The sequence below is a fragment of the Papio anubis genome, chromosome 15 (assembly GCF_008728515.1).
Source record: "Papio anubis isolate 15944 chromosome 15, Panubis1.0, whole genome shotgun sequence".
Lineage (NCBI taxonomy): Eukaryota > Metazoa > Chordata > Mammalia > Primates > Cercopithecidae > Papio > Papio anubis.
The window spans coordinates 2,311,831-2,338,533 of record NC_044990.1 but is presented as its reverse complement, the minus strand read 5'-3'; the positions used below and the strand labels follow the sequence as shown (position 1 = coordinate 2,338,533).

Genomic DNA, 26,703 nt, shown 5'->3' with positions numbered 1-26,703 from the left:
AAAAGACACAGTTAATGCACTGCCCTTGAGGTTTAGCTGTTTACCGGGGGAGATGAGCACGAGCTGACCATGCAACACAGCTACACACACAGCCGGGGCCCCCAGCCAGCCTCTGGAGGGATGGGCTTCTCTGTGGAAGCTTCTCTCGAGCCCTGAGGGGTGGACAGGAGCCACTCAGGCAAACAGGACATCTCGATGGAGGAAGCACAAAAAAGAGAGACGGAGGAGGAGGGGAACAATTCAGAAAATGAAAGTAGCTCAAAACTGCTAGGAAGCCCAAGCTTGTGGGAAAAAGCACCAGTAAGAGAGAGGATGTCAGGACCAGATCGTGGAGGGTGGCGTTTGACCCAGAAGCTGGCTTTATCAAGAAGGCAAGAAGAGCCACAGAAGGGTTTGATGGAGGTAAGGGATGCGCCTGGCTTTACATTTTGGATCGTTTGGAAGGGAATATGAGAATGCCATAAACACATGTAACTCGCAAGGCCACTGCAACCATCCAGGGGAGAGATAGTGGTGGTGGCAGAGAGAGGGAATGAACAGATGTAAAGGATATGAGCAAAGAAAAATCATGGGATTTGCGAGGTCAGGTGAAGGGGCAGGGATGACCCCACCCCTCCCTGTGGGACCAGCCGGCAGAGCATTCACTACCACGAGAGATGCCAAGGCAGCCTGGCCCAGCAGACAGCAGGCAGATTTTTAGCTCAGATCCTGGAATGAGGGACTCATCCCTTATGGATTGAATTATTTTAGAACATTTACGTTATACCATGAGAGTCCACGACACTAGGATACTGTTTACCTCAGAACATCATCATAAGGACTGATTGAGATAATGGCTCTGAAAGTGCTAGCTCTGGAAAACACTGCTCATGTGTTTTCTCACTTTCTTGCTACCATTATTATTCTTGTGTAGCCCAGGCCCCTCTCTGCCCAGAGCCAGGGCATCCACAGTTGCCCCATCTTAATGTCCTTCAGAGCAGCCATGGTATGCTTATGGTATGCAAAGGAACCAGCAGTCCTTGTGACCACAAACATCTCTTCTCCATCTCTTCCTCAGGAGCACTGCACAGCATTCAACAGAATTTATTCTGGACAATATTTCACCCTACTAAAACATCATACTCTTCAGGATCCCAGGAATCTAGGTGTAAATTCTGGCCAGTGAGATTTAAGTGCAAATGGATGGAACTTCTGTTCCTTGAAAGGACAGGGTATGACATTTTTCACTACTTTATTCACACTTTTGATCAGAACTCAGATGAGATGGCTGGACTTCTTGCAGCCACTTTGGACTATGAGGAGGAGGTTGTACACCAAGGCATCAGTCTGTGTTCCATATGGTGATGGAGGCACTTCCAAGTCCTGGACTCCTCTGCTCTGAGCAGACTTACCTGAGGAATAAACGTTTTCCTATCCTGTTTAACCTACTGTTTTTCAGGCCTTTGTAACTCACAGATAAATCTAATGTGAAGTGATACATCTGACATCCTAGCAAGCCATTGGTAGTTTTACCCTAATACAAAGAATATGAAGGAGTAAAATGGGTTATGTATTCATAAAGAACGTGATCATACAAGGTCAGGAGATCGAGACCATCCTGGCTCACACAGTGAAACCCCGTCTCTACTAAAAACACAAAAAACTAGCCGGGCGTGGTGATGGGCGCCTGTGGTCCCAGCTACTCGGGAGGCTGAGGCAGGAGAATGGCGGGAACCCGGGAGGCGGAGCTTGCAGTGAGCCGAGATCGTGCCACTGCACTCCAGCCTGGGGGACAGAGCAAGAGTCCGTCTCAAAAAATAAAAAATAAAAAATAAAAAATTTAATCATAGTATCTATAAGTTTAAGTGAGGGGAAAAATACCTGTCAAACCTTTAAACAATGTATTTCATTTACTTTGTCGGACTCTTCTAAGATTAAATTTAACATTTTCTCAGAAAACTAATACTGAAATGATCTCATTTTTGGTGTAAAAAAAATCAATATCCACTTTAAGCCTATCTTTACTACGTGACTGGTTGTTGTTTAAAAAAAAAAAAATTAATTCAGCTCCTATTAAAAGCATTTTAGAGCAAAGCTGCTCCAGAGAATTCTCAAAGAAACAGGAAAAACACTATCATTTCTCTGGATCTACTTGAAAGAGAATTCGGTGACTTTTACTTGCCCTTTCTTCTCAAAACAAATTTTTGGACTAAGACAAAGTATGGAAAATTTCTATGAAGTATTTGATACTTCAGTGAATGAGAAAAAAAGCAAGCTATAAATGTATTGCAAAGTGTACATTCAGACTTCAGGGATACAAGAGGTAATAAAAGTTTTTTTGTTGTTTTTTGTTTTTAAAGGCAAGCGCTCACTTGGAACATTTAAATAAAACTTTAAAGACAGTGAGTAAGACATTGCCATTTTCTAACGAGAGATATTCATCTTCATCTACCTGTTATGAACTGAATTGCATCCTTCAGAATTCAAATGTTGAAGCCTTAACACCCAGTATATCAGAATAGAACTACTGTGTCAGGAGACAGGGCCTTCGAAGAGGTGATTAAGGTTAAATGTGGTCCTTAGGACAGGCCCTAATCCAACATGACTGCTGTCCTTGTAAGAAGACATTAGGGCACAGACACATATAGGATGACCATATGAGGACACAGGGAGAAGACAGCCATCTACAAGCCAAGGAGAGAGGACACAGAAGAAATCAGCCCTACAGATGCCTTGATCTCAGACTTCCAGCCTCCAGAACCAAGACAAATAAATATCTCTTGCTTCGGCCTTCCAATCGGTGGTCCTTTGCTAGGCAGCTCCAGCAAACTAAGACACTACCTCATCCTGTTTCCCACCCTAGCTACAGTGGCAAAGCAACAAGTTTTAACTCCATGCAGACAAGATTCTGAAGCAGAGATGAGAACAGCTGCTGTCTTCAGCAGATGTTCTGCCATGACACTGTTCACTATGATTGGCTGGTTCAGTTCTTTCCCGCTCTCCTCCGGCAATAGTCACCTGAGTCCTGCTTCGCACAGAAAACTTGGAGTCATCCAACGGGAATTCCCACTGTCTCCACGCTGACAACTCCACTTAATCTGTCCCCCTTTCCAAGGCCTGTGCCTTGGAGTCTGGAACTTTTCCTACTCATTGACTCTTCTGCGTCTTCCATGCTCACCCCATGGCTATCAAATGGCTCCTGGTGCCTCCTGCTCTGTAACACCCACGCTTCTTTACGGATCTCGGGAGCTGCCATTTTTGTTTCCTAGCTCCCTCTCACTTCTCAGCCTGCTCCAGCGTAGGCCCTGCCCTCATTGCGTAACTTCACAACTCCTGCAGAGGTGACAAATAAGCTCCCCGTCACTGAACCCAGGAGACTTGTCAGTCCCTTCCCAGCAGCATCCAACGCGCTTCGCGTCCAGTGCTCTCTCCCCTTATTTCCTGGTTTCCGCATTCTCCCTGGCCTTTCCTTTTCTGAGTCATTTGCAAAGACATCATCTTCCACCCGGACGTTTAATTCCGAAGTTCCTCAAGGTGAACTCTCTACCTGGGCCCAAATTTCTAACTATGCCACGGTAAGTATGGAGACCTGCAGTTCAACCCTTCCTCTGTCATTCATCAGGGAACCACACAGTAACCTCACAGGCTGAACCCCTGATTCCTCCTCTGGTCTCCAGCAACAACCCGGGTCCTCTCCCAGGCTTATCTGTTGTCTGAGGCAGTGCCATCTGCACTGTTTTTGTTGTTCAGACAGAAAGCCAGGAGTTAGCCTTGGAACCTTCTTCCCCCTCAGTCTCACCTCCAAACTATCACTAAGTCCATTTTTCCTCCTAAAAGTCTATTGATACCATTCGGTTTCTTTCAGTGCCACAGAGGTCTTTCTCCTGGAACTCCCGGCTTCTCTAACACAGGCTATTATTCCAGCTCCCTCATCCCACTCTCTCCCCAAGAAAGAAATGTTTGAACTGCAGCTGCAATGTCACCTTCTCTTCCATCCATCCCCAACACCCTCCCTTCACAATCTGCTCTCTGCTCCAGGAGTGAAGTCAAAACGCCTGGACTCACCCCTACAGGGTGCCGCCCCGTAGCCCCAGCTTATCCCGACTCTTCCCACAGATGCTGGCAATTTGGGCCCAAAACATGGGAACTTTGTTTTACTCTCACAACTCTAGTTATATTTTATCGATTTTAAAGAGCTCTTTATGTAGCAACAGTATTAATTTTCTGTTAGAGATTTTGCAAGTATTTCCCCGGATTTGGGCTTTTAGGACTGAAATCGCCATGTTCTCTATGCTCTTGCAGACAATGGCAAATAATACGTCCGCAGTTACTTCTGATGCTGCGGCCACCTCAGCAAATGGAAGCACCTGGCCCGCCTCGCCTGGCGAATCCACCTGGAACGGACCGTGCCTTGGAGAAAAGGAGAGAAGCTGCAGAACGACCCTCAAAGCCAGCAGCCTGATAAACTGCATCTCAGACACAACCAGTCTCTAGAGACAGGGAATAGCAGACACTCTTTGTGATGAACGCACTGAAATTTCAGGGAAGCCACACTACAGGGTTTCTTAACTGAACTTTTGTGAATTTTATTCAAAGCAGACCATAACAATATGGTTCTTGATTGCCGTTATTTCTCTGCCTCGTGAGGAATGTGGGCCTGGTGGAACTGGCTATTGTTCTGCGTATCACATGCTTCCCCATTATTTCCCTTTCCACGTCCACACTGAAATTTGGTCCCAGCGAGCGGGCAGGTAAAGGGGACCCAATTTTCGAAGAAAATTAATGAAGGGAGAATGGATGGGCGAGCAGCTGCCCTTTCATCCCTGACGGCAGAGCAGGCTCAGGTACAGGTGGGTGGGCTGCTAGGCGTTGCATTTAAATTCCTTTATCATCTCAGCCTTTTCTCTGAAGGCCTTCAAAGAGCTGAGCCCAGCTGCTCCCATCCCCTTGCCTGTGCCTCCTCTACTGATGACAGGACACAGAAAGCACCCCCAAACCTCGAGCCACAGAGGCAGACTGGGGCAGGTGCTGATGTCCTTGCAGCAAGTGAAATATTGTACTTATATTCAAAGACAGCCGTCTTCACACCGGGTGCCTGGGATGACAGTCACACCAGACACTACAGCTATCTTATATCACTCCATCTTTTCTGCTCAGCCAGTGTACTCATGGTTCATTGTTCAAGACCTCCCAAACCAGCAAGCCGAATTTCACTGCTCTGAGTTTAAAATGTATTAACTGCTGTCGTGGTCTAATAGTAAGTATTATATCTGCTTTAAGATCTCCCAGCAGGGGATAAGGGAAGCATACATGGAGCTGGAAATTCATGGATTCTGCTCTTCAAGAAACATCAGGCCTGAAGAAGGGCCGTGGAGCTCTCGGGATGGTGCCTGCAGTTAATGAGCCTGACATTCTTTGCCTTCCATGACAGGACAGAGGCTCCCTTCACGGTAAGGTTGCGGGGCTCCCTTCACGGTAAGGTTGTGGGGCTCCCTTCACGGTAAGGTTGTGGGGTTCCCTTCACAGTAAGGCCAGGCAGTGTTGGCTCACGGCCATGCGGCAGCCTGAAAATCAACCAGAACTTGGAAGTGAACACACACTCTGCCTCTCAATAGAGCAGTGACACTTTGTTACTCTGAGCCTCCCTTCCCTCTCTGTAAAATGAGAATAATTCTCACTTTTCCTGAGAGTGTATAGAAACTAGAAGCAGCAAAGCATGAAAAAGCAACTGGCATCCTGCAGACCAAACAGTAAGTTAAATTATGCTGTTAAGGAAATTGAAGATAAAATTCTAAATTTAGGTACCTTAAAGATATTGTTTCACCGGAGTGAAATTTACTTCAGGGTTCCTAGAAACATTCATTCTTAAATTCATTTCCAAGTATTTTTGGAGCACTAACTATATGCCAAGTGCTGTTCTGGTACCTGGGGTATCCTAAGTGGAGTGTACCTGGGGTACCCTAAGTGGAGTGCTAATAAGTATTTAACAACAAAATGACACTCTGAGAGGAGGCAATGAACAAGCCCTGATTTGTAGCATTTGCCAGTTACTGTGGTGTAAATTCTTCCACCACAGCCAATTTCCAACAATCTGTGAGATGCAGAGTGAGGAAGAGAATGTGCACTGTCAGCTCTGGCTCCAGCCCGAGCCCAGATGGCTTACATATAAATCAATAAATAAACCACCGCCAATCCCATCCACCCTCACAGACCTCCCTTTCTGACATTACCCCCTGCAGGTGAAATATGACCCAATACCCCTCCTTCACCAATCTCTTACAAGTAGGTTTTCAGAGATGTGGTGAACATAAAAGAAGTGATACAGATTTTAAACTATTCATATTATCATCACAATATTTTTTTCCTACCCAAAGCATCAACAAATAAAACATGGGCTCCTGCCCAAACTTTACTTACATGCAAGGGACTAAAACTTATTTAAAAACAAAAACCCAGCCAAAAAAAATTGCACTCCTCCAAAACTGTAAATGACTTATTCTCTTTGCTATGGTCTTACCCAGAGCAAAGGGGATCCCGCACAGAATGGAGGAGGATCCACCACGGTTTCTTCCTCTTGGGGACCACTGAACCGTGGAATAAGCTGTCCCCACTCAGTGCAGGCAGAGGCCAAGAGAGAATGTGAGCTTTGTAGGTGCTCTGCTTTTCTTGAGCCTTTGCAAACACATCCCACAATGCATAGGCCTTCAAGTATAATCTTCCCATTGTCAGGGTGTGTGGGCATGACAGAGAGTAAACGGCAAAGGATGGTAAATTTGAGAATTCCCAGGGCACAGCTCTACAACTGTACTAAATATTTCCTGGACTTTCTTTTTTAATACAAAGCAGTAAAACTGGGGGAGAAAATGAATAGGATGAACTTTTTGCCAATTTGGGAAATTTGCAGCTTTCTGTATTTGCCATTCTCCACTTTACAAAACTAGGCCTGGTCCCCTGTGGCTAAAGATTGAAGGCAGTGCCTGGGCCATGCCAGGCCTCCTGTGTGTAGGAGCAAGCAGGCCTACAACCTCCTGCAAGACCTTTCTGGGCAAACACAGAGTGGGTCCCAAAGCAACCATTTTTTGACTAGTATTTTGCCGGAATCCTCCTGTTTTACTTGGGCTTTTAATTTTTTTAGAAAAAAAATCTAACTTGATTATTCCATTCTACTCAACCTGCAATGAACTCCTTTCGTCACACCGTGGCTTGTGGCATCAGTCGGTGAACGTGCCAATCACAGTGAGATGAAACACGCTGTGCCAGGTGCAGACTTGATGAGTAAACAAAGGAAAACCAGAAAACACAACGCACCTACGTCTACTGCCACAGACCTGGGATAATCTAGCAGAGCCTCAATCACCCCTTTTTCTCCCATGATATCTTATGCTAATTGAAGACCAGCAGTAGGTAGCAGTAGCCTCTCAGCTGTGCTAGCAGACACTTATTGACCACATCCATTCCCTGGCAGTTCTGCGTGGTCAGTGAGAGCCTGAGGTGGTGGAGTCGGACAGGCTGGACTCAAATTCTGACCCCTTATTGACTTGCTTTGAAACCTTGGGCCAGTTCCTTGGGAAGATTCAATAAATTGTTGTGTAAAGCATATCATCCAGAATAGTGTCTGGCACTGAATGTGTATTATAGATACGTTAACTGCTGTGGAGAAGATTATGGAAGAGTTTGAAACATGCCTAAGGGATTTTTGGATAGCCCTCAATGGAATGCTACTATTACAAGGATTATTTGATTCTATAGCGTGTGCACATTTGCTTGTTTGCTTTTCTTTCACTAGACTACTTTGTAACTCTGTAAAATGCAAGTTGATTTGTAGAAAACTCTTAGTTATACAAACAATTCCTGCCTGTAGACATACATACTGTGTCTCATCTCCTGCAAGCCAATTCAGTGTCACCCTGTGGATGTGGACCAATTTTGCCAGCTTACATCCATTTGCAAATTCATTTCAGCAATCCTTGTCTGACTATAAGGAATACAGTTCTTCGAGTTCTCTTATGAACCAATGGTAATGTTATCATATTGGTTTCTTCATTAATTTACACATTCAATGCAGTTTTTGACTTGTGCTGATTTTATATTTGCCTGAGAATCATGATCTTATTCTCTTTTAAAGTTAATCCTTTAACACCGTCATCATCATCACCATCATTTTTATTTTATTTACTCACTCATTCACTTAACAGATATTAGTGAGTAACCACCAGGTACTAGACACCATAAGCTCCTTCAATTCCTACAATACTTCAGAAGCTGTGCAGACGTTGGAATTGGACGTTTAAAAGCCCCTATTTATCTCACAATATTTTAGGCATAAATGTTTCTTTAAAGGTTTGGTACTAACCACATTGTTCAGATACAGGCAGGGCCTCTGAGTATTCCTCTAACAACCAGAAAAGGCTGTCCCTTTTTTTTCAAAAATGTACAGAGTATAGAAATACACAGTATGTTTCACCATCACTTCACTTTTTCTACCCTCAGCATTTTTTTAACCAAGTGCCCATTTTTACAGCCCACACTGACCAATAGGGAAGATACCCCTCTACTATGGAGAAATCTTCTGAAAGGACCTCGCACCTAAAAGAGCATATTGAGAACATTAAATCGCTTTTACATAACAGAGTCCTACCAGGGGGTCACCAGACCATTTGATCTCACAGATTTCAAGCATGTGAGTTAAAAGAAAACGCACACCCCAGGAGACACAGTGCCAGTGGACTCCGCGATAGCTTTGATTCCCTTGTCAACTCAGATTTCACAGGTGAGCTAAAGTTAACCCAAACTTGCCTTTGCCACCCAAGCTCATCATAATGGGAAAACAGGGCGGTGGAGGGGGGCTGGGGAGAGGAACTGGCCTGAGGGCGGGCCTTCCACCGTCTAGAGTATGGCCTTACTCTAAGGGGATCGTTCTGGTTTGCCATCATCTGAAATAAATCAGCTGATCCAGCAGTTCCCAGACTCACAGACCACGTCCCACAGGGAAGACGCAGAGGGCCCGGACACAGGCACCGCAGCCTGAGAAGGATCAGGTGGGACATTGCTTTCAGACATCCTCCTCAACACATCTTGACCTTCAGGGACTGTAAACGCTCCTCCTGGTGGGGTTATTTTAAATCAAAGGCCAGCATGCCCACAGCTGCACAAGTACGGAATGCCTAAGAAAATAAATACTAGATAGAGGGTGATTTAATGCAGTTAGCTGCAGTGGGTGGAGGCTGGAGGCAGTAGCTTTTAACAAGTTTTATTTGAAAGACTAACTCAGTGTGGTTGTCACGACAGTTGTGTTTGTGGCTGGGCTTGCGCTGCTGACAGATGGAAACCTGGCAGCCTTTCCTAACTCATGCAGATGCTCTACAGGAGGGACCCGGCTAAGTAATGCCAGCGTTAACCTTACACAAACCGTTCTCCTCCTGGTAATAAACAGAACATTTTAGGGCTGTTCTGGTCAAAACACTAGCAGAAATATTCAGCTGTTCCTCCCTTTTCATCTCTGTTTGCCCTCTGAGAATTCATTTAAAGAGAAAAATGCTTCTGCAGAGAATCACTGCCTGAAAAAAAAAAGAAAAAGAAAAAGAAAAGGCAATGTTTCACAGACATCCTCATCTTTGCAAATGCCCTCTCGAGTCATCGAGTCCCCGACAACGTTAGGATCTCCAGGAAAGGAAGATAACCAGCAGGACACCTATGGTGGCAGTTTAGTATTCAGGAAAGCCAGCGTTAGAAGAAAATATACTCCCATCAGTCACTCTGGGAAATCAGTTTCAGAAAACTGCTTTGCAGTTGAAAAACAAACAAAAATGCCCTGTGGGGAAAAAAAAAAAGCTCAGTATTTCATATTTGCGCACCAAGTGTGCTTTTAAGGAAGCAAAACTTCTTGAACTTTGCTGTATTTTGAAAGAGAACATCATGACACATGGAGACATACACCCAAACAGGATCAGCCAGCCAGCAGTGGAAATAGAGGAGGGAACACCCAGGAACGAGTTCTGGGAACTCCTGGTACAACCGTATGCAAATCATTTCACAGACGTGCTGGCAGGCTGAGTTCCCAGAGTAAATGATTTTCACTTCTGTATCGGCACTATCTTCGCACCAAGGTAACTGACCACATGCCTCTCGTCTGGGGAACACAGACAGGTGGGGTCTTTGTTAACCCTCTATTATTATAAAAGGCAAAACCATCACAGAACATTTTGTATACATTGTCAATAAATCTCTGTGGGTAGATGATAATGGTTTTTTTTTTTTTTTTTCATTTTTAAAAATGTTTTGGGTAATTTGCAGAATGACAATACAACCCATTGGAACAAATGACTTTCCAAATAGTTTTCAAGTACTCCACCTATATTTTCAAAGACCAGATAGCTCCGCCCAAAGAATTTGGTGATTTTAACCATTTCTCAAGGTGCAACTTGTAAAGGATTTCTCCTTCAGCACAGATGACATCTCGGGCCAGCTAACCTGCAGATAGAGAGATTTTCTTGGGAAATCTATCAGTGGGTGTTGCTTTTTAAATAAATCACAAAAGAAAACTTACTCTAGCAAAAGGGAGGGGGGTCAATTACTCTTAATTCCACATATGGTTTAAAGTATTTCTAAATATTTGCCAACAAAAATAAAGACCAGGTTATAGTGAAGGCACTTCTTACCAATATCATCTGCGCTCAGTGATTCGTCTCCTTCCCTGCTCCACCTTTTCCTAACGCTGTATATCCACTGGCAGGAGGTCGCCCGCAGGGGGACTGATGGGCTTGGGCTGGCTCTGGCTCTAGGAAATGAGAATTCTTGCGACCTAATTTGATGTAGATTTTTTTAAAGCCTGCTTAATGTATGGCACCTCTGGGGATCCCAGCGGATCAGACGAGGCGTAAGGAGAGAGCATATATGCTCCTGACTCCCTCTCTGTAAGGGTCACCTCTAGTTACTCAAGACGAATGACTTCTCTTCTGAAATTACCCTCCTTCCAGTAAATGCTGCCCCTCTTTCCTTTGGATCTGGGGTTGATCATAGGCCTGCCTTTTCTGGAAACACGCACTGCATTGCTCTTCATGGTTTCCCCATACCTGCCCATGCTTTGTACGTATCTTTTTATGAAATCATCCTCAAATTATCCTAGCCTGAGTATGCCACCTGTTTCCTGAAGGGACCTTGCTTGGTGCACAGTCCTGTGTAACACTAATTCCTAACCTGGGCTCCCTGAATTCCCTCCCCTGAGCCATCTATTGGTAGAAGTCTATCTCAGCATAAGTCTCTTTTATAATTCTTTGTCATTTATTTTATGTATTTAAAAACATTTTTCCATGAAGGGGTCCGTGGGCATCACCAGATTGGCAAAGAAGTCCACAGTATTAAAAAAAAAAATGGTGGAACAAAGTGAGCAGACATCTGTTTTGCTCTCTTCTCCACTGCCCTGTATTGAAGGTAGCATACAATGGAATCGCTGATCCCTATGGGGAAAATGTCAGAGACTCCGGTCTCCTTCACATATGCTTCCTCTCAGAAAGCCGCTAGCATAAGCCCCTCATTTTACCCCGAGGTAAAGCTTTCAAACTGGTTGAAAGGGTGAAGGTTTGAGAATTATTTTCTTAGATATAAAGAGAAGTAAGTAGGTTCTACTTCCCTTGAAAGAAGGCCTAGCCGTCTCATTTTACTTGGTTCTCTTTTTCTGTCCCTGTCTCTGTCACTCTTTTTTGTTTCTCTTGGTGTGTGTGTGCACGTGCACATATGTTTGGATGAAGAAGTACAAAGTCTGGCCTGGGCAATTCCTCCAAGGAAGCAGGACTGATGAGTCCTCATGTTTTTCTCTTTTGCTTGAATCTGTTCATCCAAGACACCTGGAGACTTTAGGCCTGGTGGATCTCCTCTTTGGGGAGACCTGGCCACCTCTTTTGCCATTTTCAGTGTCCTCTTCTCTGATATAGCTAAGTTAGGTGGACCTAGGAAGCAACACCCTGTTTTCCCAAATCCTTCCCCCTACCAAGAAGAGTCTTTGTATGTATGTATGCATGTATTGACTGATTGATTCATTTTAGTGACAGGGTCTCACTTTGTAACCCAGGCCGGAGTGCCATGGCATGACTGACCTCAGTGGTCATGAGCTACCGTGTCCAGCCACCAACCAAGAAGAGTCTTGATAAACTGCAGCCATTTCCTTTTTCTGATTTGGCTCAAACCCACTTGCTCACTGATCTCCTCTGGCTTTCTCATGGGCAGATCTACTCTCATTTTTCTGGGCAGTGGGCTGGAAAGATGGGGACAAAGCCAGCTGATGGGTGACTGCAGGCAGACTAACACCCATGCACTGTTAGTGTTCATTCTGAATGACTGCTGAAGATCATTCTCCATGGAATTTCACCTAGTCTACTAGAGTTTGTAACCTAGAGGCTAAAGGCACTGTTAGTATACAAAGTTAAATTATTTTGCTTTTTTCTCTGTACAGAGATCTGGTTTGACGAGGTAACTTATCAAGGGAAATGTTCAGTATTTCAGGATTCTCTTGCCAAACACAACCAAAATATTACACTTACATTTTCATCTTTATAAGCATTTGATTCAGGATGTTTATATTGTTAAGAATCCATCATCCTTGATCAAGTAATTAATACTAAATAAGAAGATGAACTAAAAACTGTAGCATATAAAGTAAGTCTAATTGCAAATCAGGACAAGAAAGTTTTCACAGACAAGATGATGTGGAAACAAAAAAGCAATACCTCAAGTGTCAGAACCAGATTGTGTAGAATTAGGGCCGAGTCTTTTAATTGGCAGCCAAAATGAACAAGAGTAGGTAATATACAAGATGAGGAACTGTCATTGATAAACCAGTCTGTGACTGAAAATTGATTTGGTGGCTAACATGAGTTTTAAAGAAAAAAATGCAAAAAGCATAAAAGAGTTATATAAAATCGACAACTATCCCAGAGGCAATGGAAAAATTAAGCATGTAATATACTGGATAGGGTAAAGATAATTTGACAGTCAAAGGCCAACTAGAAGGAGAAACAGAAGACATCTAAATGGATCAAAATACGTAACACATCCGACATCACAGAGCAGATCCCACAAGCCTGTCTTGACAGGCTTGATCTGCACAAAGCAAGCATGGCCAAAGTTAATTTTAATTTTCTTTGTCAAAAAATTGCCCTTCCTGCTTATCTTTGGCCTACACAGTGTGAAAATATTTGTTAAAGGTTGAGGATTTTAAAAAGACGAACCTACTGCCAATTATAAGAACTCGTGTGGAAAATGCCTCTTAATAGGTGGGGGAAAAATGGTCATGGGACCAATATTTTAATCTAGTTATTATTAAAAGAAACAACTTATTATAAACAAGTGCTCACAGCTGTGTGCCTCACAGAATTTCTTTTGAAAACATGGGTTTGCGATTGGAGAGACCAGGAGAGGGACCCTGGGGAAGGAAGGCTGCTCGTCCTCCTGGGCTCTGATCCTCCCCCAGGCTCTGTTGTCCCCGCTACGTGATTGGGAAGAAAATATGACCCTGTAGAGCAGCCACTTGTGCTCCGTCATCCACTCCTCTTCCAAATGCCAACAAGGCCACGTGCTAACTGTCTTAGCTTAGACGAACGATTTCAACTCTCTAAGCCTCCAGAGGGCTCCTTCTTTTCACAGCTGTCTTTGATTTTTATTTGCACATTGTCCTCTTGTGCATGCTTATTTCCATCTGTAGCTGCAGTTCCCCAAGTCGAAGTCAATCCGTTCACTGTGGTCCCCTGCTCAAAGCAACAGACTCAGGAGTGAGCAAATGACCAAGTTGAATCTCATGCATTCTGTTGCTGCTGACAACAAAGATGTTTTCTCTTCCTCACAGGACACGAAGCTTGGGGTGAGTCAGGTTTTGCCCTGGAAAAGTTGCCTCAAGGGAACAGAGCCGCTGCAGGAGAAGCAAGGCTGAGAGCAGGAGAGAAGCCAGGTCACGGCAATTTCATCTGCGCTGCAGCTGAAGCTGGAACTGCCCACTGGACCTAGATGCTGTGATAGGAGCCAGCACATTTTCTGTTTTTGTTTAAGCCAGTATGGATTGGGTTTTTCTGTCACTTGCAACACAGAATCCTGGTTCAAGTCTATTGGGAAAATTACATAACATAAGCCTGGATAACACTTAGTATAGTGCCTGTGCCTAAGCGAATTCACACTAACTGCTTGCCATCTTATCATTATTCCTAATGCTGACCAAAGCCTAGAAGAAACGAATCTTCTACCAACTCCCTGGTTTAGTAGTGACAATACTGGACTATCGCCAATCAAATAGTCTATCAGACTCAAAAGCATGGGAGTATCAAAGAAAATACTATAAAGTTTGTAATCTTAGATCAATTTTGACTCACCTGACTTGGCTGATGGGACACCTAAACCTTGGTAATGTTCTCACCTAAACTTGCTTGGGTTAGAAGCGAAACACACATCCCCAAGTTTCTTATCTGTCTGAGGTGTTCTTTGGCAGTCATTATGTCTCTGGGTGGTGGGGCCTCAGTTCCTTTACGCGTGGATACAGTTCCATGGGCTTGGGTTGCCAATTCCTCCTCTGAACAACACACCATTAGAAAACATACACCTCCCTGGCTGGGCGCGGTGGCTCACGCCTGTAATCCCAGCACTTTGGGAGGCCGAGGCAGGGGGATCACGGGGTCAGGAGATCGAGACCATCCTGGCTAACAAGGTGAAACCCCGTCTCTATAAAAAAAAAAAAATTAGCCGGGCGTGGTGGCGGCACCTGTAGTCCCAGCTCCTTGGGAGGCTGAGCAGGAGAATGGCGGGAACTCAGGAGGCAGAGCTCAGGGTGAGCTGAGATCACGCCACTGCACTCCAGCCTGGGCAACAGAGCGAGACTCCATCCAAAAAAAAAAATATATACACCTCCCTGGTCCTCTCTGTGTCCTTCCTGATTCTGGGTGTCAGGATGATGATGCCATTCTAGAATCTTCTGTACCTCATGCCTTCAAGTGTTGAGCTTAGAGCCCCTTTCTTCACCTCCTCCTGAGGTCACACTAGGTAGGACCGTTGAGAAAATTTCCTCTGTCCTCATATTTTGTTGAGTTAAGGCTGATTCTACTTGTCAGCAGCTCAGCTTAATTTCTGGACTGTCTTATTAGAAGCGGTGTTGCTTAGAGGGCCATGTAATCATCTTAGAAGACAACACAGTAGCTCGTTTAGGCAGCACTTCCTGAGGCTCATGATGGCCACACTCTATACCAGGTACTGTCCCCAGTTGAATGCTGAATCAGAGAAACAAGCTTTGCTTTTTGTCTTTTTTTAATAAAAAGGTAAAAAGCCAACAAATGCAGTAGAGTAGTGATTTTGAACCCAAGGCTGTGTATTAGACTCTCCTGGGGAGCTTTAAGGAAAATCCACTGACCAAGTCCTCCCTCAGAGCAGTGAAGTCAGGATCTCCAGTCGTGAGCACTCCCCCAGCCACTACAACGGGCAGCCGCATAAAGAAGCTGCAAAAGGCCGTGATCAATGCAAGAGATCGCAAATTAGGTCAACAGATACAATTCTGTACCTAATGAGCAGCACTCAAAATACAGTTGCAAATCTGGGCACAGTGTCTGAATTAGTCACCATGAGCCCTATGTAAATTCCATTATTTCATGATTCAAACATTTTCTTTTGTTTGTATTTGCTTGAACAATCATCCAAGCGATCAATTTAATTCAGTAGTTCAATTTATGTAATTGATTTTGTATCTGTTTTTGAAAAACTTGCCCAGTAACACAGATTAGAAATCTCATTAATCTAGCATCCATCTAAAAACTCATTCATTAGGACTTCTGTATAGAACCATGATTTAATATCTGCAATGCAACCTTCCCATAATACTGCAGAAATCAGTAAATCTCACATGATTTATTGAAAGGAAGCTACAAGTAAATGTTCCACCATTACATTTACACAGACTTCATAGACCAAGTATGTTGCAAGTCTATTTTTTTCCTCTATTTATATGTGTATATGGCATATTTTCCCCAAACAAGAACTCATTTTATGGCCAATTTTATAAAGCCATTTAAAATATTATTTTAGCACATTTAATGAAAACAATTAAATCTAACGGCACAGAAGGGATTAAAAAAAACCAATTGAGTGAAATATCACAGTAATAAAAAGCCTGAACTGATATATGAAATCAGCTTGAAATAAAAAAATGCTAGTGTCCTATATTTTAAAACCTGTTATAGTAGCAGAAAATTTTCACATCTAATTGAACACAGATGCCGAACCATGTTACACGTACCCCCAGAGAAAGGTCAGTGTGAATACATTCATGAATTGAAGAACTCCTGTAGAAAAATGAATTTTCATGGAAGGTAGTCCTTTTTCTCCTGCACATGGAAACCTGTCTGTATACATTAAAATGACTAAACAAAATCACGATCCACAAGATGATGCTTGTCTGCTGGTTTGATTAAAAAATATATTTTCCTCACACCTTGGGTTATAAGCCTGCATGAGCAGGGTCCCTTTTATATGATTTCTATCATATAAAAAGCCAAAGTTATTAAAGATTTGAAGATACAAAACAAAATTCACATCAGGACAACGGACAATGTTAACTACTCACATATTTGCCTATTAGATCCATTATTCCTAGAAATGTGCTTACTTCTTCAAACTCTTGCTTCAGCTCTCCAGCAGGCTGCCACGTCCTCTCTCTGTCTTTGGGGACAGCCCTGGGGCCTGACTTGTCTCCCAAATGACCAATCAAGGCATTTGTCGTAACAAAAGACCATCTTTTTTGGATTCATACACATATGAATATGAATATCTAAATGGTTTTAGCATTATATATATGACTTTAGCTTGGTATATGTAAAACTTTTAAGTTCATATAATTTTTAAGTATACTTACAAGTCTTGAATGCTGAATAAATAAACCATTATCAGCCTAATTCTCCCCACCAACTATGGGCAGAGAAATGCTTTTACTGTAAGGAATACATCTAGGACATTATGCAGATGTGCGAATTATTCTTTTTTCCATCTTCAAAGATATGGATTTTTATGTGTATTCTCAGCAAAGAAAAACTTGAAATATAAAGTCAGACAACCTTCTGTATCAGGCTCCTGTAACGTGCAAGAGTAACTTAAACCAACAAAGATGTTATCCTCACAATGAAAGCGCCCAGAGGACCTGAATGCATGGGCTTGTGAATGTTCTCCCATGGACATCAGCTGCCGTTAGGTCTTCAGCTGAAATAGACTGCAGGGAAATTCTGCAGAAGTAGAAGATTCTGGCAAACCAAAAACAGCTTTTACAAAAGAAAACTTGCACTGTAACACCTTTCTAGAAGTTTCTCTCCATCTCAAGGGATACGCAAAATATTTATCTTTTATAAAAATATGTAAAAAGCCAACCAGGTTGATGGAGAATATGTTAGTTCTCAGTAAAAATCTATTCTTGTTTCATACCTCTTATAGATCAAAGGTGTTTCAAAAATGGGGTCTGTTTTATGTGTACTTTTATTTAAAGTAAGTGTTTAAACCATATCCATCAAACTAACAATCAGTAACTCAATATCTACTGCTCTTGGGAGAACAGAGATATTTTGATGCTTACAGCAGCTTTTACCCGTATTTTAAGAGACTACAGAGTCCAATAAGTGTGTGCTGTCTGTAATGCATTACTGACACACACTGCATACGATAAGGGTTAACAATGCAGTCTGTCCAGCAATAAAAAATAATTTCACATGATTTTATCCAGAGAGAAATACAAAGGTACTACATTGCTTTTTAGAAACATTTGTAAAATAAAATAAAATAAACATTGTAATATTTTCTCAATATTCTCAAATGCCTGAAAAAAAAACTGTTGGAAAACAAATCTGAGACATACAGTATTAGGACTCAGGGGGTGCTGGTCCTCTCAACCACATTCAGATATCCAGTCAGCTTGAAAACACAACCCTACAGAAAGAAAGATCTCCTCAGCTTGCAGCTTATGAGCTGCACTGCTGAAATGCCCCATCTCAGGCTGATTTTTATAAAGGTCAGTAACAGGCTGCTGGCTGTGAATGCAGACCGAGGAGGTGCTGAGTACTGAGGAGCAAGGCCAGAAGCACAGATGCACACTTACACCCAACCTACTTACCAAATAGAGCTCACAAACATCAAAGCTCTGCCCCTACTTTTTTATACCTTTACATTTCTGTTGGACTTTTGAAAGCAAGAAAAGGCAGACAGTGATGTTCTTGCATTTTCTGAAACTCTTTGTGACTCCACACTTGTGAAGTAATGAGTAAGCATTTTCTTTTTCTCTGAACGGTTCTCAGGGATCCCCAGTTCCCCACCCCAGGCACACACGGAGTCTGCTCTTCTCTGCTCCACCACAAGCAGCCACACAGTCCGAAGAGCCTTGAGTCGCTCTGTTTCCCTGCTCAGGCTCAGTGCTCTCCTGCGCCACAACTCCTGGCTCCTTTGCTTAACTCTTCTATCCTCTCCAATATCTGGGCAGACGGCCAAGATCTTTGCCATTTTAGTGGCTCAAGGAGTCTACCAGATAGTGTTCAGACTGGAGGGATGACCTCACAAGGAATTTATTTTTCCTTCTGGTCTAAATTTTGTGAGTTGGACCCAGACTGATGTATTTTCTAAGCCGGGCCAATGGAACTGGAACTGTTGCACCAGAGTTAAAGTCTGACAGCTTTCCGTAACTTTCTGTTCAGGGGGAAAGAATGCGTTAAGGTAGACTGACCTTCATCTGAAAGTGAGGCGTATATTCTACCCTGCACACCTTCCTCAAACATGCTGACACAACACTAAAACTTTACACACAACCAAGTCAATAAATGCAAAGCTATGGTTTTCACAGCAATCGTAACTCACGTGTCCACAGCATTTTCCACTCCTGCAATAGGTGTTATGTTTAGCAGCGTGACGCAGATACAGTGGAGCCCAGTGAGCTGCCCAGTTCCCTAACTTTCCTTGACTTGCAAACCGGTTGGGCCCCTCATCGTATTCAGTGTGTAAGTAACACTTGTTAAATCCCTTCCCATTCTAAGCAGCTCTCTAGTTCCCATTACCTGGAGCTAAACAAAGGACACTCTTACAAGGCTAACCTCTCCCAGGTAATCCGGAACTCCATCGCTCTACATCTCTTCTAGAAGCTCAGAATTCCCCAGCTAACAGACCCACTTTGCTTCAAACCCCTGCGTGTGGTTTGAGTTTTCTTTCTCAGTAAACACGTGGGAAAGCTGAAGTACAAATGGCACGCTGGGATATTTGGGGTAGTTAGGTTGACTCGTTTATAGATCTTTGAAGTTTTACAGACTTTCCAGGTATCATCTCAGGCACTGAATTGAGTTTCACCAGAAACATCGAATATCAGCAATAGGAAAGTTTACAGTTTGTAGCCTGATACTTTAACTGCTTAGTAAGTATTACAGTCTTTTTTTTATCGGTAGCAAGTAGGTAGCTGATAACATTTTCAACGAGCTCTGAAGTTTCTTTATAAAAGTACATAATCTCAAGCCTAGATTTTGAGTTCTACCTAAATGGGATAGAGGCAATTTCCAATGAAAATCGCGTTTTTCCCTCAAGACTTAGCTAAAAACTTATAAACTAACTTTGGAATTTCTAAACTCCTCCCTCTTAAGCCCTGCTCATACCCCAGGCTGATTTTATAGGAGGGCTGGCTAAGACAGCAAGGACTATGATCCCAAGGTAGGAGTACACGTGAAAGATCCAGCCAGGCTCACAGCCAGCACATACAGCATCTTTGCATGTACTGAAAGGCACCTCTCCAAAAAGCCTAGGAGAAGCGTCCCCACTGGATATTCCAGTTCATTATTCCTCCCTGATGACTCCGACCTGCCCAAGGCCTGATGAATCCAGCCAGTAAACCTCGGGCTGATTTCAGCCTCGCTAATCTCCAAAGTTAGGCACCTTTATGCAGGGCATTTCCTAAGCAACCAAATGAAGTGACCTTGGTCTTAGAAAAATAGCTCTGGCCAAGCCACAGAAGTGTTAGAGCATGGCTCAAAGGTTGGACTCAATCACATCCAAATATTAACCAGCTTTGGGATTTATTACTGTATCATTTGGAGAGCATGGTTTTATCTCTCTAAGCCTCAGTCCCTTCATAGGTAAAATTGGCATTAAATCACATTTCAAAATTATGAGTTAATATATGCAAAGTCTGTAGCAAAGCAGCCAGCTGCCTTTAAGTGCTCAATACTGTGTAGTCCAGTGGAGTGATCCTGGTTTAGGAGACGGAAGCCTAGGTTCCACCTCTACAAATGTGTGACCTTAACTATCATCTTGTGATGCTTAAATGTTTTGACCTTTATCTCATGAGAATGTTGAAGTAATCAAAAGTAAAAGTACTTGCAAAAAAATTCTATACTATTATCTTTGAAAGTAATTATGCACATCTGAAGTTTTAAAGAGAGAATACCAGGGTTAGAAGGTGGGTTTACCCAAAGAGGGCAGGAGAGAACCAGGGTAAGAAGACAACAGTAAAATTTTCAGGAAGAAACAGCCTGGTTCATTCCAGCAAGGGCAGTGATTTCTTAAGACAAAAATAGCCTGTTCAAGCAACTCAATGCAATTAGCAGCCCGGGTTTTCAGGACTGTTTACTACATCGAAGAGAAAGTTCCCACCAAAAAAGCTGATAAATGTTCATGATAGCCCAGGAGTGCTCAAGCTTGACTTTGAGAGGCTTTTTCCATGATTCATTCATGGCTGTAAAACATTCTCAATAACAATAGCAAGGGTCAGAAAGACAATCAGGAAAGCCCTAGAAACATGGTTGTGATCCTTGATTGGGTTAAGTGTTTTACAACAGGTGTCTTCATTTTTTTAGAGTAGGAACATTCCAAAGTCCTCCTAAACTTCTGACTCATAATAAAGGAGAATGAAGGAGGTGTACATGGTCACTTCTTTCTTGTTATGATTTCATTGAAACTTTGTTGAAAAGATTTTTTTTTTTTTTTTTTGCTCATTATTCCTGCTCTGATTGATTCTACAGACTCAAGACGGTGCTACTCATTTTAGACCTCTCTAACCTTCAACAATTACACAAAACACATTTTCCCGTTTTATTCCTCCTCCCTGAGATAGGAAAGGACAGGCTGGAAATAGGATTGAAGAATCTGAGCTCAGAGCCAAGACAGGGTTATTGAAGCAACCCCAAAATCTTGCACTATGTCAGCATGTTTACAGAGCAATACACACATCTAATCCGTATCTCTGGTGGCCCAGTGATCAAGTCCCACATCTACCTTCTCTGCCCTTCCTCGTCCTGAGGAGTCCAGAGGTCAGAAATCTGTAGAGAGGTCAGAAATCGGTAGCTGCATTACTAATAAAGTCTACCAGCTTATTAATTTAAAATGACACCACAAATAAATGAGGATTCCTTTCTATGTGTCACCATCAGCACTAGCTTTCTATCACTAAAATAGTTCAGCATTCTGCTGGTTGGCTTCAAAACATGCTCTGTGTGTGGAATTAATTTTGTTGCTTTCAACAAACAATTATGAATACATACATGTGTCAAGCAGAGAACTAAGCATTAGCTATGGAAAGAATAATGAGAATAACTATCATTAAATAGCAACACCTGGGGGCCTACAATTATAAAGACATAGAAAGAATTAAAAAAAAAAAATCTGCTCTCAAATGCTTACAGTGGTGGAACTTAAAACACATCAAAACAATATATCATAATGAGTACCTTAATAAAGTAGAAGCAAAGTTTTGTGTGAGCCCCTAAAGGAGAGGGCAATTCACTCCCTAGAGGTTCAAGCAGGACATTACATAGGAGATAACATAGGCCGGGTGCGGTGGCTCACGCCTGTAATCCCAGCATTTTGGGAGGCCGAGGCGGGCGGATCACGAGGTCAGGAGATCGAGACCATCCTGGCTAACACGGTGAAACCCCGTCTCTACTAAAAAAAAATACAAAAAATTAGCCGGGCGAGGTGGCGGGCGCCTGTAGTCCCAGCTACTCGGAAGGCGGAGGCAGGAGAATGGCGGGAACCCGGGAGGCGGAGCTTGCAGTGAGCCAAGATCGCGCCACTGCACTCCAGCCACGGAGACAAAGGGAGACTCCAACTCAAAAAAAAAAAAAAAAAAAAAAAAAGAGATAACGTGAGACTACATCCATCAGCGGGTACAGAAAAGAGTTATACACCATGACCAAGTGAGACTTTTTCCAGGTATCAAGGCTGGTCCAACATTTGAAAATCAATTAATTAACCAATCACATCAACAGATTAAAGAAAAAAAATATGTATCAACAGATGCAGAAAAAGCAATTGACAAAATCTAACAATGATGAATGATAAAATCTCTCAGCAAACTAGAAATAGAGGAGAACTTCCTCAACTTGGTAAAAAACACATCTACAAAAACCTACAGCTAACATCATACTTAATGGTGAGAAACTTGATGCTTTGCCCCTAAGACACAAGGCAATGATGTTCTCTCTCACCACTCCTGAACATCATACTGGAATCCCTGGATAGTGTAATAAACCAACAAATAAAAATGAAAAGTATACAAGATTGAGAATCAAGAAATAAATCTCTCTTGGTTCATAGAGGACACAATGATTTGTCAAAACAAAACTCAAAGATTTGTCAAAACAGAAAACAAAGCAAAACAAACAAAAAGCATGTAACTCTTAGATTACAGCAAGGTTTTAGGACACAAGGTTAATACACCAAAGGAAGTTGTTTTCCCATGTACCAGTAGTGAATAACTGGAATTTGAAATTTAAAACATAGCACTATTTATATTAGTACCAAAAAATCCTAAAACGCTTAGGTATAAATAGTATCTACAAGATCTATTTGCAGAAAACACCAAAATTCTGGTGAAAGTAAGCAAAAAAGGTCTAAATAAATGAAGAGATATTCTATGTTCATGAACAAAAAGATTCAATATTGTCAACATACTGTTTTTTCCCAAATTGATCTATCCATTCAATGCAATTTCAATCAAAATCCCAACAAGCTACTTAGTGGAAATCGATAAAACAAGTTTATATAGCAAGGCAAAAGACCCAGAATAGCAAACAAAATACTTAAGTAAAGCAGAATTGTGGACTGGCACTACCCAAATGCAAGACTTAATATATAAAGCCATAGCAAGACACCGTGGCATGGGCAAAAGAATAAACACACATCCTTTGCAAAGGAGTGAAGTCAATTAAATGGCAAAAGGATCATCTTTCCAACAAATGATGCTGGAGCAATTGACATCTATTTGCAAAAAAAATAGAATCTAGACATACTCTTTACACCTTTCACAAAAATTAATTCAAATGGATAATGGACAAGTGTAAAAAGCAAAACTATAAAACCTCTAGAAGATAACATAAGATAAAATTTAAGTGATTTGGGGTCTAATGAATGTTTGGATACACCAGAAGCACAACCCAAGATAGAAGAAAATAGGTATGTTAAACTTTTTTAAAATTAAAAACTCCTCTGCAAAAGATACTCCTTTGCAAACAGAGAGAGAGAGAAAGAGAATAAAAACACAAGTCACAGACTGAGACAGAATATTTGCAAAATACATTTCTGACAATGTACCTGTATCCAAAATACACGGAGATCTCTTAAACTTGACAATAAGAAAACAAACAATCCAATTAAAAATGTGCAAAAGATTTAAACAATGACCTCACTAGAAAAGATACACAAATGTCAAATAAGCATATTAAAAGATGATCAACATCATTTGTTATTGTGAAATTGCTAATTCAATTATTAATAAGATACCACCACACACCTATTAGAATGGTTAAAATCCAAAGAAAAAAGAAAAAAAAAAATGATTCCAAATGCTGAAGAGGATGCAAGGCAATAGGAACTCTCATTCATGGCTGGTAGGAATGCAAAATAGTGCAGCTGAAATTTCTTACAACGCTAAAATAGTCTTACTACAAAGTCTTACAACAAAGCAACCACGTACTTAGGTATTTACCCAATTGAGTGGAAAACTTAGGTACTCCCCTCACACACAAATCCTATACAGAAATATTTATGGCAGGTTTATTCATAATTATCCAAAACTGGAAACAACCAAGATATCCTTCAGCAAGTGAGTGGATAAACAAACTAGAAAATTTATACAACAGAATATTATTCCATGATAAGAAGAAATGAGCTGTCAAGCCATAAAAAGACATGGAAGAAACTTAACCGCATATTGGTAGGTGAAAGAAGCCACTCCAAAAAGGCTACATACCACATGATTCCAATTATTCAATTCTGGAAGACAAGACCACAGAAAGAGTAAAACATTCAGTGGTTGTCAGGGAGGGTGGAAAGAAAGCATAGGTGAAATACAAGGTATTATTAGGGCAGTGAAACTATTCTCTATGAAACTACAATTTTGCATATATGACATTAGGCATTTGTTGAAATCCATAGAACTTTACAACACAAGAGCCAACAATCCCACTACTAGATATCCACCCAGAGGAAAAGAAGTCATTATTTGAAAAAGATGCTTGCACATGCATGTTTATAGCAGTACAATTCACAATTGCAAAATCCTGGTACCAACCCAAATGCCCATCAATCAACGAGCGGATAAAGAAACTGTGATATATACGTGATGGAATACTACTCAGCCATAAAAAGGAATGAGTTGACAATATTTGCAGTGTTGGATGAGATGGGAGACTATTATTCTAAGCAAAGTAACTCAGGAATGGAAAACCAAACATGATATGTTCTCATGGATATGAGGACGCAAAGGCCTAAGAATGATACAATGGAACTTTGGAGACTTGCGGGGAAGAGTTGGAAGGGGGCAAGGGATAGAAGACTACAAATATGGTGCAGTGTGTACTGCTTGGGTGATGGGTGCACCAAAATCTCAAAGATCATGACTAAAGAACTTACTCATGTAACCAAATACCACCTGTACCCCAATAATTTATGAAAAAATAAAATAAAATAAAATAATAAAAGTTTTAAGAGTGCACCTTAAAGTATGTGAATTAAAAAAATAATTTAGGGAGTCAGGAGATCCAAGGAAAGAATGCAGACTGACAAAAGGGTCTAACTGTATTACAAATGTGTGAGACCATCTCAATGAAGGGGGTGGGGGCAAGGTGCTGACCCAATACCTCTGGAAATGAATGGAATCTGTAGTGCTAAAGGCAAAAGGAGCTGCATATAAGCATTGTACTCTACATAACAAAGTTGCTCCCCATGGGGCGAGGGGTTAATGATTCTGATACTGCTACTCAAGTATACTGTAATTGATAAATTAAGTAAATAGATGATGGATAGTAGGAGTCAGGTATCTCTCTGTTGTAGTGAGAATTTCACAGATGAGCATGGGGAGAAGGCTGTGGTAATGGACTAGATTTGGGGACATCAGTATGAACTCATGTCTAGCTTGATGTTGATACAGTTATATGTGGGAATATTTGCAGATATGTTTATACATGGATTAGCATATGTACACATATTTCTTTACTCTGTCAGTTGAGATGGCCTAAAAGAAATGAAATCCAGCATCAACAAATGTATCTAGTGCCCAAATCTTGGTTTCAAATTCCAAGGGACCAGGACTCCTTGGAGAAAATGGATGAATCTAGGACTGCAGCAGAAAATATACAGGGTGTGCCTGAGGCATCTTATAATATCAGAAAGTAAGAAAGTACTAAAAAAAAATGCACACACACACACTGATAGGGTATGTCAAAGGAGGCATAGAAACCAACTATAAGGGTTCCTGATGATGAAAAGCTGGAATAATTTGAGCAATGAAATAAATTAATTAGTATTGGATTATAATCTAAAGACTAAAATTAATACCTTTGAGCCTTTATTGGTATAAATAAATGAACACATCCATAAACGGAGAATAGACAAATCTCCCCTGCATAAGAATTTTAAATAAATCATGTGTATTCTTCACCCTAAAAGAGAAGGAACATGTGATGGTTAATACTGAGGATCAACGTGATTGGACTGAAGGATGCAAAGTATTGTTGCTGGGTGTGTCTGTGAGGGTGTTGCCAAAGGAGATTAATATTTGAATCAGTGGACTGGGAAAGGCAGACCCACCCTCAATCTGGGTGGGCACAATCTAATTAGCTGCCAATATGGCCAGAATAAAAGCAGACAGAAGAACGTGGAGAGATTAGACTGGCCTAGCCTCCCAGTCTGTCTTTCTCCAGAGCTGGATGCTTCCTGCCCTCGAACATCAGACTCCAAGTTCTTCAGCTTTGGGATAAGACTGGCTTCCTTGTTCCTCAGTCTGCAGACAGCCTATTGTGGGACCCTGTGATCGTGTAAGACTCCTTAATAAACTCCCATTTATATACATACATACATATATATGAAATGTGTATATATATATAGGGTGTATATATAGCGGGTGTGTGTGTATATATATGGTATATATGTATATCTATATATATCCTATTAGTTCTGTCCCTCTAACAGAACGTAACTTTCCCACTCTGTAATGGTACGCTGTGCATAGTGACTTTTGTTCCAAAGAGTACAATATGAAAAACAGGAAGAAAACACTAACTTCACAGTGTAGAAACCTGACAAACACTACTTCAACCAGGTATCAAGATCAACATCATTCATAAATCATGTTGATAGCATGTACTCTTAATATAATGAAAATGGCTCTTTGTTCCTGTGACCTTCTTCCTCAAACACATAGCCCTAGTCTAAACATGAGAAAAACGTAATACAAATTCCAACAGAGGGCAT

General features: G+C 41.7%; 2 long non-coding RNA genes across 3 annotated transcripts in view; one reads left to right on the top strand and one right to left on the bottom strand.

Annotated features, from left to right (window-relative positions):
- Positions 1-26,703, bottom strand: part of LOC110741660 — a 464,563-nt gene that overhangs the window by 364,427 nt on the left and 73,433 nt on the right. The window lies entirely within an intron of this gene.
- Positions 196-14,272, top strand: LOC103879083. Of its 2 annotated transcripts, XR_004178614.1 has the most exons (6): positions 196-402; positions 1,058-1,211; positions 2,340-3,554; positions 4,282-5,429; positions 7,195-8,749; positions 13,817-14,272. It is a non-coding gene; the product is annotated as an uncharacterized LOC103879083 (long non-coding RNA). The 2 variants fall into 2 exon arrangements; XR_002518231.2 differs by having other exon boundaries at positions 4,282-8,749.